Below are 11,419 nucleotides of genomic sequence, written 5' to 3'. Positions count from 1 at the left end.
TTGAAACAGGCAGAAAAAAGGCCTCACTCTTGAACAGCTGTGTAACAAACAATTCATCCGGAGCAATTACTGAGGATGAGCAATGAATGAGGATGAGGGCAGACTCTGAAGGCCAGGAGGAAAAGGCCTATTTGTACCCCAAGCTATCTCTCTCCCTAGTGCTTTGTTTTGACAGGAATCCTTCATTTGTGCTGCCTCTCGGGGCAGTCTAAGTTCCCTGCACTCATCCTGTCTTTGTTAGACTATGTTCCAGTGTTGAAACAAACTGCTACAATTAATTCAAGGGTCCTTCTGGCAGAAAACAAGTGAGCTGAACCTAATGAAAAGATTCCTAATTGGCATAGGTGCCTCCCTAGTTTTCCGGATGCTTGCTAAATCTAAGCACTTATGCAAAATCACAATGCTTCCTGTCATCTAGTGCTGGTGAAACTAATCAGGTTTTGAAACCTTTGCCCTCTCTTAGTTGGGCTCTGGGTGTTTATATTTTGGGGTTGAACACAGGGCCAGAGTGCTGACCATAGCTCAGAGCAGAAGCTCTTTTCTTTACCATTTAGTGTCACAGCTTCACTTACGGTATCTTTGTGTGTGTGTGTGTGTGTGTGTGTGTGTGTGTGTGTGTGTGTGTGCAAACACCAGTCCTGGAGCTTGAACTCAGCACCTCAGCTCTGTACCTGAGTTTCTCCTGTATAAGGATAGTGCATTACCACTTGAGCCGCAGAACCACTTCAGGTTTTTTTTTTCTAGGGATGTAGTACTGAGGATTCAAACCCAGGGTTTCATACATGCAAAGCACTCTACCCCTAAGACACATTCCCAGCACTCCACTTCAGGTTTCTTTCTTTCTCTCCTTGTAGTTGGAGGAGTTGAAGTCTGGGACTGGGTGCTCAAGTCTAACACTCTACCACTTGAGATACAGTGCCCCTTCAGGCTTTCTGGTGGTTCACTGGAGATAAGCATCTCAAGGAATCTCCTGCCCAGGCTGGCTTTGGACTGTGATTCTCAGCTCTCAGGATCCTGAGTAGCTAGGATGACAGGCATGAGTCACCAATGCCCAGCTTCCACTTCAAGTTTCTAAGTGGTGAATAGGAGATAATATTCTCGTGGGACCTTTTGTGTCTGGGGTTGTTTGGAACCCAGAACCTCAGCTTCCTGAGAAGGCAGGATGACAGACTTCAGCTAAAGACACACTTTGCTGCAAAGGGGTCCTTAGCTCACAGGTAGAGCACCAGCCATGAGCCCAAGAGGAAAGTCAGTGCCTAGGCTCTAAGTTGAATGTTCATGATGGAGAAAACTAAACCAAAACAATTGTCTGCAGGAGACAAGTCAGTAGAGTTCAGTACATACATAAATTTGGCCCTGCCTTGGGGACATATCTGAGCTTCAACTTTCTCATCAGCACAATCATCTTACTTGTGGAGCTCTAACAAGGACCAGATGAAAGAATACACCCCGTGAAGGGCTCATAGCATAGCACCCTGTGAAGGACTCGGCATACAGCAACCCATGAAGGACTCAGCACCCAGCATCCCAGGAAGGGCTCATCACATAGCTGTATCCCACAAGCTGTCATTAGAATTCGGGTGCTTTCATCAGTATCACCATTCTTTCAGAAACACGTCACAAACCACACAAGTTCACATCTAACAATATAGATGGGTGGTTAATGGGGGGGAGGGTCGTCAGCTTTGGGGATGTCACTCATAGGTTGGGGGTACTGTCCTAAGACCTTTTTCTCAAGGCGAGATCTCTACCACTTTGAGCCACAGCTCAGAGTCTCACAGACTTCCTGCCAGGGCTGAGTTTTCAACTCACCAGTGTCAGATCTCATCCCCCAAGCAGCTAGGGGTGAGCCAGCAACGTCTGGCTAAATAGAGTTGGTTTGCAGCGATTGACCTTTGGCTGTCAGGTTAGATGGCAGCCATGAGCTTCAGACCCTGGGCTTGCTCTGTTATGAGGTATTTGAAGTCCTAGCCTTCTATAGTTACAGTCAGAACGTTCTAACTTGATTTTTAGGTGCTGGAGTGACAGCATCACTTCTGGCTTTTCTGTGCATGTGATAGTGTGGAAACGAACGCAGAGCTTCATACATACTAGGCGAGCACTCTACCACTGAACCCCAGGAGTGACAAGTGTAGACTTAGATATGTAGATTGTTTTATATATACATATATATACATAAAACAAGAGGGAGATGTCTGCATATTATTAAATTATATATACTATATTACTATCAATTATCGATAAATTATTTCTTCCTTTATTTAAGTATCATGGTTAAATACATAATGAAATATTTATTGAAAATTAGTCAATGTACTATGATTATTGTGTATAATTTTAATATAATCATACACTAAATACTAATGTAATTGTTACTTTTACAACATTCCATTCATATGGATGTCTATTGGAATGTGTTTCTTAGGATCTCCTGCCATTTGTAGGTAGCAGTCCCGGGATCCGAACCCCGGACCTAGGTTGCTGGTTTAGGCTGTGGCTTCCCTGATAGCCCACCAAACTTCAACAGTGCAAGGTCATGTACACTTTTCGGGTCCTGTCATTTAGACCCAGGATGGTCACAATGCAAAGGAAAAAAACAATGTAAAACCGCCTTCCGGAACTTCCCAGTTTTATACTTCTCCTTTTTTCCCCCGTCCTTTTTTTTTGTTTTTGGTCTGTTGTGGGGCCAGAAGTCTGGGTCTGGGTGCTGTACCTCAAATCTTCAGCTCAAGGCTATCGTTCTACCACTTGAGCCATAACACCACTTCCGGCTTTTTTCTGCTTATATGGTGGTGAGGAATCCAACCCAAGGCCTTATGCATGCAAGGCAAGCACTCTACTATTGAGCCACCTTCCCAGCCCTTCACTTTTTTTTTTTTTGCCAGTCCCGAGATTTAAACTTGGGTCCTGGGATCTCAAGATGGGCTGTGGGTCCAGAGGTTGCACCCCAGCCTAGGATGATCAAAACTGAGGCAGAGTTGCTATTAGCTGAGTTCAAGCCCCGGGCCTGGCCAAAAAAAATAAGGCACTGGTTTGGAATTTGCACCATTTTTTTGCAGGCCTGGGATTTGAACTCATGGTCTGGGTATCTCTGTGGCACTTTGGGGGACAGGAAGCTCACCGTCATTGAAAACAAGAAATTCAGACCAATTTCCAGGACCAAATTCAAGCCACAGACTGGAAAAAATAATATTCATGTATGAAATCTTTTTACATACATGGGTTTACCCCATATGACATTTATTATCCTTATCTATTTATTCTTTATTTTATTATTATTACATAAATAATATTTATTTCATTTATTATATCTTATCACATGGATATATTTGCACATGGATTTTACATCATACTGAGACCCAGGACTTTTACAGAGAAGGAAAAAAAAATATGTCAAAATTCGCTTATTACTCCACCTATAAACTTTTGGCCATGCTGGGATATGAACTCACAACCCACAATGCCCAATTCATGAAAGTGTCAGTTGTAGACAAAGCCTTTGGCAAATTGAGCTGCCAGCCAGTTCTGAGGACGTGTGATCAAGCCATAGTAGTGGCCTAGATTTAGATAGATAGATAGATAGATAGATAGATAGATAGATAGATGTGTAGTTTGCTCTCTCTCTCTCTATATATATATGAGAGAGAGACAATATGAGGATATTGAATAATATATATTGTGAATTATTAGTTATTAAATTAAGCCTCCATTTAATGAAGTATCATGGTTTAATACTTATTAAAGCATTAATGTAAAAGTAGTCAGTATTCTTTAATTAGGAGAATCATACCATGGTGCTAGAATGAAAGACATAATCCAATACTTTTTGTGTGGCATTCTTTAGGAGAATCATGAACAACTGTGAATTTAATTGTTACTTTTATGACAGTCCATTAAGCATTCCCATGAATAGGAATGATTTTCTGAAGATCTCCCTCCATTTGTAGGTATCAGTCCTGGCATTTGAACTCCAGGCCTGGGTAGTTCACTTCGAAATGCAAACCATTAGTATGACACTGTGAAGATTTCAGATTGTCATGATAAAACAAAGAACAACAAGAATAAAAGAAAGCCAGGTCTCAGAGGCTCATGCTTGTAATCCTAGCTCTTCAGGAGGCTGAGAGGTAGAGAATGGCAGCTTGAATTCAGTCGGGACAGGAAAGTTCAGGACACTCTTATTTCTAAGGGATCACAGGAATATAAACACCCATGAGTGGGACTGAAACTCAAAGGCAGAGCACCACCCTTGAACAAAAGGAGCTCTGGGAGAGTGACTAGGCTCATAGTACAAGCCCGGACCTGCCAAAAAAGAAAAAGTAGTAAATCCATGTCTCCCCATGTATGTATGCATGTATTTCTATTGGTAAAGATCCAGAGTAGCTATGTTGAAAGGCACTCAGCTAGGAAATTTGCTTTGAATAGAATGATTTCATAGCACAGAGAGTGCTTTCAAAACAGTGCATGTTCCGGGGCTCCCCTCACTGTTCCCAGTGTAGCCTGAGGGTTTCTGTGCACTCCAGGCTGCTGGAGGAAGTCTGCCTCATGGTCTGGACAGACAGACAAAAAGGCCCCCCTCCTGTACAGCTGTGTAAGAAACAACTCCATCTGAGCCAATTAGTGAGGATGAGTGTAGGCAAAATTTGAAGGCCAAGAGAAAAAGGCTTCTTTGTACTCTAAGCTATCTCTCTCCCCAGGAAGCTTTCTTTCATTTGTGCCACCTCCTGTGGCAGGCCAAGTTCCCTGCACTTATCCTGTCTTTGTTAGATTATGTTCCAGTATTGAAATAACCTGCTCCAATTAATTCATGGGTCCTTCTGGCAGACAATAAGGGAGCTGAACCTAATGAAAAGATTCCTAATTGGCAATGTATGCCTCCTTAGGGTTCCAGAGGCTTGCTAAATCTAAGCACTTGTGCAAAATCCCAAAGTTTCCTATCATCTAGGGCTGGTGAAGTGCATCAGATTTTGAAACCTTTGACATATCCTAGTTGAGCCCTGGATGGCTAGCTTTTGGGGTTGAACACAGGACCTGTGTGCTGACCATGAGCTCAGAACAGAAGCTCAGTGCTTTACCACCATTTGGTGCCACAGCTTCACTTCTGGTATCTGTCTGTGTGTGTGTGTGTTTGTGTGTGTGTGTGTGTGTGTGTGCATACACTTGTCCTGGAACTTGACCTCAGGACCTGAGCATGGTTCCTGAGTTTCTCCTGTACAAGGGTAGCACTCTACCACTTGAGCCACAGGGCCACTTCAGGCTTTTTTCTAGTGATGTGGTACTGAGGATTCAATTCCAGGGATTAATACATGCAAAGCACTGTAACCACTCCTCTTTTGGTTTGTTTGTTTCTTTTCTTTTCTTGTAAGTTGGAAGAGTTGAAGTCTAGGCCTGGGTGCTGTCTATCCTAGAGCTTTTCAGCTAAAACCATGCGCTCTACCACTGGAGCTACAGCACCCCTTCAGGTTTTTGGTGGGTCACTAGAGAGAATTGTCCATCTCAAGGAATTTCCTGCCCAGGCTGGCTTTGGACCATGATCCTCAGCTCTCAGGCTCCTGAGTAGTTAGGATGACAGGCGTTAGTCACTGGTGCCCAGCTTCCATTTCAAGTTTCTAAGTGGTGAATAGGAGATAATAGTCTCATGGGAACTTTTGTGTCTGGGATAGTTTAGAACCCAGATCCTCACATCTCAGTTTCTTGAGTAGGCAGGGTGACAGACCTCAGCTACAGACACCTAGATCATAATTCTCTGTTGCAAAGAGCCATGGGGAATGCACTGAAAATTTGGGGGTACTGTTCTAAGGTCTTTTGCTCAAGACTAGAGCTCTACTACTGTGAACCACAGCTCAGAGTTTCACAGATCAGCCCCCGAGTATCTTGGATGACAGTGGTGAGTGAACCAGCAACTTCTGGTTCCGTGGAGCTGGGTTGCAGTGGTTTACCTCTGGCTAAGTCAGGTAAGATGGCAGCTGCAAGCACCAGACTCCATGCTTGTTCTGTGATGAGGTATATTTGCAGTACTATCCTTATATTGTTGCAGTCAGAACATTCTATTTTATTTTTTTTTTGGTGCCAGTCCTGGGTCTTGAGAAAGGGTCTAGACACAGTCCCGAAGCTTTTCTGCTGAAAGCGAGTGCTCCACTGCTTAAGCGACAGCACAACTTCTAGATTTTTCTGTGCACAAGGGAGTGAGGAATCGAACTCAAGGCTTTGTACGTAGTAGGCAAGCAATCTACAAATGAGCCCGATGACTGACAAGTGTATGAACACATAAATATGTAGATTGATAGACAGATAAATAGATGCATATATATATATATATATATATATATATATATATATATATATATATAGCAAGAGAGAGATATATGTATACTAGGAAATTGCATATAAAATATTATTACAAATTATTGGCATTTAAATTATTCCTTCCTTTTTTAAGTAACATGATTGAATAAATAATAAAGTATTAATTGAAAATTAGTCAATGTAGTTTTATATAATCATACACTAACTATTAATTTAATTGGTACTTTTTTTTCTTTTATTTTACATTGTGAAAATACTATACAGAGGGGTTACAATTACATGGGCAAGATAATGAGTAAATTTCTTATCAAGCATCGTAGCCTCTTCCTTTTTGTTTCCCCTTCCTATCTTTTCCCATTCTCTCCCCGCCCCTCACCCCCACACACAATCATCGTTCCAAGCACCCCCCCCACAGTTGTAAAGATCATATTTTGACATAACGACTTGTACATTTCATTGTTGCAATGGGTCCACCTGTATCCCTATTTAAATGATTTGTTTTTTCCCTTCCCCTCCACAAATTATACCGACATCAAATACAGTGAAAGCAGGGGTTATAAGGTGTGGAGGTACATAGAAAGCAACAAAGAAATAATCTTATAAATGTGTTAGAAACAATCACATGAAAGAAAAAACACATTTGAATACATATCTTAGGGTACATTTCCCGGAAATCAATTTATTTGACCTTTTCTGCTTGACTCAGACATATACTAGATATTGCAAATGAGGGAAACCATGGGACCTATGTTTCTTTGGGCATGGATTACTTCACTTAATATAATTTTTCCAAGTCTTTCCATTTCCTAACAAATGGGGCAATGTCATTCTTTCTGATGGAAGCATAGAATTCCATTGTGTATATATACCACATTTTCTTGATCCATTCATCTACTGAGGGGCATCTGAGCTGGTACCATATCTTAGCTATGGTAAATAATGCTGCAATAAACATAGTTGTGCTGGTAGCTTTAGTGTGGTCTTGTTTGTGAACATTTTGTTAAATGCCCAAAAGTGAAATTGCTGGGTCATAGGGGAGCTCTATGTGGAATCTTTCGAGGAACCTGCATACTCCTTTCCAAAGTCGTTGAAGAAGTATACACTCCCACCAACAATGCAGTAAGGTTCCTTTCTGTCCACATCCGCTCCAGCACCTGTTGTTATTATAGTTCTTGATTATAGCCTTTCTAACTGCGGTGAGGTGGTATCTAATGTTGTTTTGATTTGCATTTCTTTAATGGCTAGGAGGTTGAACATTTCTTCAGGTGTCTATTGGCCATCCTTCTTTCCTCTTCAGAGAAGTTTCTCTTAAAGTCTTTAGCCCACTTATTTATTGGGCAGTTGTTTCTTTGAAGATTTGTTTTTGGAGGATTTAATTTTTTGAGTTCTAGGTATACTTTAGATATGAGATGCTTGTCCATTGTATGACTAGTGAAGATTTTCTCCCAATCCGTGGGCTTTGATTGATCTTACTAGCTATGTCCTTTGCCATGCAGAAGCTCTACAATTTCATGCCATCCCATTTGTCCAACCTTTCTTTGATTTGTTGCTTTTCCGGCTCTTTATTAAGAAAATTTCGGCCTGTGCCAAGGAGACCTAGGGTTTCTCCTATTACACCCTATAATGTTTTCAGAGTGTCTGCTTTGACTCTGAGGTTTTTGATTCTTTTTGGAGTTGATTCTGGTGCACGGTGATATATAAGGATCTAGCTTATTTTTCTAAAAGTAGTTAACCAGTTTTGCCACCACCATTTACTGCAGAAGCTTTTTTCCATTCTATTTTTTTAGCTCCCTCATCAAAGATTAGATGGCTATTGGTCTGTAAGTTCATTTCTGCGTTTTCAGTTCTATTGCATTGGTCCTGAGGTCTGTTCTTGTGCCAGTATCAAGCTGTTTTGATTACTGTGGTTTTGTAGTAGAGTTTGAAATTTGGTATTTATATTCCTCCAGCACTGTTCTTTCTGTTGAGGATCATTTTTGCTATTTGGGATCGTTTGTTGTTCCATATAAATTTTTGGAGTGTGTCTTCTATTTCCTTGAAGACTGAGGTTGGAATATTGATAGGTATCTCATTGATAGACAGCCTTGGGAAGTATTGCCATTTTCATGATGTTGATCTTTCCAATCCAGGAGCATGGGAGTTTTTGCCACTTTCTAAATTCTGTTTTGATTTTCTTTTTCAACTTTTTAAAGTTTTCATCATAGAGCTCCTTCACTTTTTTGGTTAATTCCTAGATATTTTACTTTTTTGTGGGGCTATTACGAATGGAGTTGATTTCCTAATTTCAGCCACACTTTTCTCATTGTTGACATACAGAAAAGTCAATGATTTTTGAGGGTTAATTTTATATCTTGTTACTTTGCCAAAGTTTGAATCAGCTTGAGTAATTTGGGAGTGGAGTCTGTGGGATTCTTTAAATACAAGATCATGTCATGTGCAAAGAGGGAGAGTTTTACTTCTTCTTTCCCTATTTGGATCTTATTTATGTTTACATCTTGTCTTATTCCTGTAGCTAGGTATTCTAATACTAGATTCAAAAGAAGTGGAGAGAGTGGACCTCTTTGTCTCGTTCCTGAGTTAAGAGGAAATGGCATTAGTTTTTCTCCATTAACAATAATGCAGGCTGTAGGTTTGTCATATATTGCCTTTATTGTATTGAGGAATGTTCCATGGATTCCTAATTTTTCCAACACCTTCATCATAAAGGGGTGTTAGATCTTGACAATTGCTTTTTGTGCATCTATTGAGATAACCATGTGGTTCTTATCATTGCTCCTGTTGATTTGATGAATTATATTAATTGATTTGCATATATTGAACCATATCTCTGAAATGAATCTTGTTTGATCGTGGTATATGATTTTTTGGATGAATTGTTGAAGTTGATTGACCAAAATTTTGCAGAAATATGACATTTATTACCCTTATTTATTTAGTATTATTACACATATAACATTTCTTTTATTACATCATATCACACAGGATATATGTAGATATGGATTATACATCATACTGAGACCATGGACTTTCACAGAAAAGGAAAACAATGTGCTAATATTGGCTTCTTATTCCATGAATAATTTTTGGCCATGCTGGGATTTCAGCTCACAGCCTAGAATGCCCAATCCATAAATGGGGTCACAGTCTTAGCAGACCAGCCTCTGGCAAACTGAGCTGCCATGAAGTTCTGAGGACCTGTGATCAAGCCACAGGAGTGCTTGATATTTAGATACATAGACAGATAAATAGATAGATAGATAGATATAGATAGAGACATGTGTAGATTGATATACCTATATATATATATATACATATATATATATATATATATACACAAAGAGAGGGACTGTGAGGTAATTAAATTACATATATTATTACCAATTATTAGTTATTAAATTATGCCTCCATTTAATGAAATATTACTGTTGAATACTTATAAAAGTATTAATTAAAAATCATTCAATACCCTTAATCATACCATGGTGCTAGAATGGAAGACATAAATCCAATATTTTTTGAGTGGCATTCTAAAATAGAATCATGAATCAACGGCATATTTATCACTTTTATTACATTCCGTTAGCATTCATATGAACAGAAATTAGTTTTTCAGGATCTCCCTCCATTTGTGGGTGGTAGTCCTAGCATTTGAACTCCAGACCTTGGTAGTTTACTTCGAATGCAAACCATTGGAATGACACGGTGAAAATTTCAGACTGTTACAATTGAAAAAAATAACAACAAGAAGAAAATAAAGTAAGGTGCCATTGGTTCCTGCTTATAACCCTAGCTCCTCAGGAGGCTGTGATGTAGAAAATGTCTATTTAAATTCAGATGGGATGGGAAAGTCTAGGACACTCTTCTTTCTAAGAGATCACCAGAAAAATAAACATGAATGGGACTGTGACTCAATGGCAGAGCGCTACCCTTGAGCAAAAGGAGCTCAAGAGCAGGGCCTAGGATCATAGTACAATAGAATACCCGCCCTCCCCCAAAAAGGAGGCAATAACTACATGGATCTCTGTATGGATGATGGGCATTGAGCAGGTTGCCCATCCCCAGCCACCCCAACCTGGTCAAACTGGGACAAGCCCTCATAGAGTACTAAGTGTGAGCCAGCAGCTTGAACAAAGCACCCTCTGCCATTTAATAACTGGAGACCTGAAAGCTTTGCCTGGGCTAGTGTGTGCAACGGGTGCATAATGTTCTGTCTGAGGCATCCCATTGGGACACTTTGCAGCCAGCCACTGCTTCCAGAGAGTCCACAGTCCCTAGGTTGGAAGAGTTGTCCAAGGTTCTCTCTGCATAGTCTCTATCCCTGTGTAGGATGTGAGCCTAGACCTCTGGGGCCTAGTCGCTATCACTCATCTATCATTCCTCATTGCCAAGTCAAAGCTAGTCCCAAATCTTGGCATAGACATGAAATAATCAGCTATTTCTACGCCAAAATTGGTAATTCAATAAATCCCACTCTCATAATTCCCATTAGAAGTGGGCTGCGAATGTGGCTTAGTGGTAGAGTGCTTACATAGCACAAACGAAGCCCTGAGTTTCATTCTTCAGTACCACAGAAACAGAAAAAGCCAAAAGTGGCACTGTGGCTTAAGTGAGAGAGTGCTAGCCTTGAGCAAAAGAAGCTCAGGAACACACCCAGACCCTGAATTCAAGCCCCAAGACTGGCAAAAAGAAAAAAAAAGTGAGTCTGGTGAGACATATTCTTCTGGGACACAGAGGAGGGCCAAGGTTATAGGTAAGAGGTAGAGTAGAAGGCAGGTGCTGCTGGCTCACCCCTGTAATCTTAGTTACTCAGGAGGCTGAGATCTGAGGATCACAATTACTAACAAAAAGTCTATATGAGACATTTTTCTTCAATTAAACACCCAAAAAGCGAGAAGTAGAGCAGTGGTTCTAGTAGTAGAGTGCTAGCCTTGAGCACAAAAGCTCAGGGTTAGGACAACGTCCAGACCATAAATTCAAACATCAGGACTGGCGCACACACACACACACACACACACACACACACACACACACACACACACACACGCATGCTCGTGTGTGTGCACACACGCACATGCACACACAACACACCAAGATAGAGCATTTGCCAGTCATTCTG

The sequence above is a fragment of the Dipodomys spectabilis genome, unplaced genomic scaffold, assembly GCF_019054845.1.
Source record: "Dipodomys spectabilis isolate Male_0828 unplaced genomic scaffold, ASM1905484v1 ptg000239l, whole genome shotgun sequence".
NCBI classification, from domain to species: Eukaryota; Metazoa; Chordata; class Mammalia; order Rodentia; family Heteromyidae; genus Dipodomys; species Dipodomys spectabilis.
The sequence above is the reverse complement of the archived record's forward strand: the minus strand, read 5'-3'. Positions refer to the sequence as shown.